Genomic DNA, 4,120 nt, shown 5'->3' with positions numbered 1-4,120 from the left:
GAATTTCCCTGAATGCTCTGAGGCTATTTAATTCATTAGGAAGACAGGTTTGGGGCTTAATTCTTTAATACCTTTTTCTCTTTTTTCTTTATTTTCTTTCTTGCTTGCTTGCTTTCTTGCTTTCTCTTTCTTTCTTGTGTGTGTGAAAGTAAGATTTAAAACAGCCTTCTTATGGAGCCCTTTCTGTTTATTAATTTTTTTAATTTTGCACCGGGCATCAGCTCTTACTAGCAATTTTTAAATTTTATTTCTTTATTTACTTTTTTCCCCAGTACCAGGAATCAAACGCTTGCACTTGCTAGCCAGGCAGGTGCCACTGAGCCAAATCCCCGGCCCTTAATAGCAATTTTAAAGTAAAGAACTAAATTAATAATGTGTACTTCTAATGGTGACAACTGAATTTTTGCTGCCTTTTTCTTTCTTTTTTGAGTAGCATTTTTGACTCACAGACTTTTGTGAATTCAATGTTCCTCAATAAACACCAAGTGTAGCGGGGCGTGGTGGCACACGCCTGTAATCCCAGCACTCGGGAGGCTGAGGCAGGAGGATCGCTGTGAGTTCAAGACCAGCCTGGGCTACGTAGTGAGTTCCAGGTCAGTCTCAACTACATAGCGTCTCAACAAAACAAAACAAATCAAAACCCACCAAGCATGTGTGTTGTCTTGGAAGCTGTGTTATGAGCACTGACCAAGGAGAAGGAAGTGACCGACTGTGTCAATCCCTGGTGCTAAATTGAAGAAGGTGAAGATGGAGAATTGACCATTAGATTTAGCCAGGTAGTGATTGTTAGTGACCTTGAACCCAGTAGTTCCTGAGGAGTCATGGGCAAATACCTCATAGATTAGTTTAACAAAGAGTGGGAGGTGGTGCCTGCTTGTAACCTCCAGGAGGCTGAGGCAGGAGAATTGCCTTCAAAGGAGGCTAACCCTAGGCTACATAGTGAGACCCTGTCTCAATAAAACAAAACAACCCCCCAAAACAAAACGAAACAAAAAGAAAAAGGAAGAAAGAATGAAAGAAAGAATGGAAGGAGATGGATTAGAGGGCAGGTGTCTGAAGGGATTTCCTGAAAATTGAAGGGAGGGGAGAGCAGTGCCTCTTGGGATACGAAAGAAATGTTTGTTTCTTGTTTTAAAATAAAATTTATTGTATATATTTAAGGTGTAAAACATATTTTGAGATACATATAGACAGTATAGTGAAATGATAGTCAAGCAAATTACTACATCCTTTATCTCAGTTACACCCCCTTTCCCCTTTGGAGATCAGACACCTCAAGTTTACATCTCTCTCTCCCTCTCTCTCTCTCTCTCTCTCTCTCTCTCGTCTCTTTTGGATTGAACACAAAGCCTTCCTGTTGAACTTCATCCCCAGCCTTTCTTTCTTATTTTTTATTTTGAGACAGGATCTTGCTAAATTGCCCAGGCTGGGCCCAAACCTGCCACCCTCCTGCCTCAGCCTCCTAATGGGCTGGGATTATAAATGTACACCACTGTGCTCAGCTGCTAGCAAAATCTGGAATACAACGCGGTGTTGCTAACTGTACTCCTCACATATGCTGGGTCTCTAGACTTGTTTGTTCTACTGTGTACCCTGGGGCCCAGATCTAAACTCCTCCTCCTGCCCATCCCTTTGTCGCTCATGTTTCACGCTTTGCTGCATTGTCCACACAGGTATACAATTTTGTTGTCATCTCTCCCACAGCTGAATGACTGCTTCCTTGATCTGTTTTATTAGTGGGATGGAGCCCAGGGATGCTGCCTCACTGAGCTACATCCTAAGTTCTTATTTTTTAGTTGTGTGCCCGGAACTTACCAAGTTACCCAGGATTGGCTTTGAATTTGGGATCCTCCTGCCTCAGACTCTTGAGAAGCTGGAATTACACGAAAAGGAAATGGGGATGTAACTCAGTGAAATTCCCTGGATTTGATACAGCAAAAAGAATAGTGGATGTTGACACATTCCTGTAATCACAGATGCTTGGGAGGCTGAGGCAGGAGGATTACGAGTTAAGGGTTAACAATTTAGAGTCTCTCTTAAAATGAAGAAGAAGAAGAGGAGGAGGAGGAGGAGGAACAAGAAAGACAATCAGGGCATATAGCCAAGTGGTAGAAGACTTGCCTAGCATGAACAAAGCCCTGGGTTTGATTCCTGGTACTGCAAAACAAAGTGTCAGTAAAATGAAGAGCTAAAACTTTGAAAAATATAAAGAAAATATTTTCAAATTTCAGCAGCAATATTACTTGCCATCAACCACACTAATGAAGAAACCCTCAAGTTTCTCAGTCACAGTTTCTTAGACTTTTCGCACACATCTGTAAATGACTGAGGTCTGCACTGGAAGTGAAAGTGGAGGGGATTCTTTGGCACAGGGCACCGTGGACTTGCTGAGTGTCCAGGACAAGGACAACAGACCGCTAAGGGCGGAGGAGCAAAGTGCCAAAACAAGGCCCATGCCAGCCGTCCTATGACAGGTGGGGACAGACAGCTGCCAAGGCAGCCATACCTCATAACCTCAGGTGACTGCCGAGGCTACAAGAACCTTTATTTTTTTGGTTTTTGTTTCTTTGCTACTGGGGATCGAACTTGGGACCTTGCGCTTGCGAGGCAGGTGGGGGCACCACTGACCTAAATCCCCGGCAAAGAACCTTTATTTTTAAGGGTCCCTGTGGCACGGACAAGCTTATTGTAAATGGCCAAGGCAAAGCAACATCCCCCCCATATTATTTATTAGAGGGCTTTTTGAGATGGGTCTTGCTACATCTCCCAGGTTGGCCTTGAACTCCCTAGGCAGCCCAGCCTGGGCTCGAACTCTGTGATCCTCCTGCCTCCGCTGGAGTCACAGGAGTGCACCGCCACGCCCGTTTAAGTGTGCTGTTTTGCAGGAGATCAAGTTATTTTAGCAAAGCATAGCTTGTATTGTAGCGTGATGTCCATAACGATATTTTCATCCACCTTTTATCCACAGCTTTTCCACTTTCGTTGGCCACAAGTATGTAAATGTGTGTCTGTGCATGTATCAGCCAACACTGGCCATTCACGCAACACATTACTACTAACACGTGTATTGCAGTAGTTTTATTATTATTAAATCCGCCACTTGCAATGCTCCTGTGAATCCGCCAGGTGGCAGACAAATGCAGTTGCCGCCTAGTGATTAAACAAACTGGGTAAGGCCATTGCTTACTTACAGAAAATTAATAGGAAACACTAATCAGAGTTCTAAATATAGTTAAGTATATTTGCTATGTGCTTAGAGAACTAAATTTTTAAAAATAAATTATATGAGAATTTTATCAGCAACAAAAATGGCAGTTCTTACACTGCTGAATACACATTGTAATTAGGCACTCAGTGAAACACACTCTGTCGCCCACCACCTTGACACATAGAAATACACCTGCTGACTGTGAGAACTAGTTTTGGTCCTTTGTTTGGAATCTGATAAACAGAGTCAATTAAGAATCACCAAAAAAGCAAAATCTCTAACCAATCAATTGGGCTTTTAAAATTCTTTGGAGATTTCTGCCATTATTTCTAGGTGACAATTCTTGCCAGCCAGGAGAGGTGTACACTCCTGCAATCCGAGCACTGTGGGAGGCTGAGACGGGAGAATTGGAAAATCAAACCCAACTGAAGAAATCTAGCAACTTAGTGAGACTCTGTTTTAAAAAAATAAAGTGTGGGGCGGGCGGAGGCAGGGGATTTAGCTCAGGGGCAATGAGCCTGCTTCACATGTGCAAGGTCCTGAGTTTGATCCCAGGAACCAAAAAAAAAGTTGCAGGGAGGGTTTTGTAATTCAATGCAAAGGCCCTGGGTTCAATCCCAAGTACTGCAAAAACAAAACAAAATTCATGTCATACTTAAAATTGTTCTTAAAAGATTGGACAATGTTTATAGGAGCACGGTTTATAACAGCTAAATCTTGGAAATAGACCAAATGCCCATCAACTGACCAGTGAATAAAGATGTGTTTTTTTTTATACAACCAAGGACTACTCTGCCATAAAGAAGAACGAGTTTCAGACATTCATAGCTAAGTGGACCTTGAGACCATACTCTTAAGTGAAATAATTTGGACACGCATGTGTAAACACTGCTTTGTTTCTCTGGTGTGAGA

Source organism: Fukomys damarensis, unplaced genomic scaffold, assembly GCF_012274545.1.
Source record: "Fukomys damarensis isolate Sample0158 unplaced genomic scaffold, DMR_v1.0_HiC HiC_scaffold_27, whole genome shotgun sequence".
Taxonomy (NCBI): domain Eukaryota; kingdom Metazoa; phylum Chordata; class Mammalia; order Rodentia; family Bathyergidae; genus Fukomys; species Fukomys damarensis.
Note: the sequence above shows the minus strand (reverse complement) of the source record.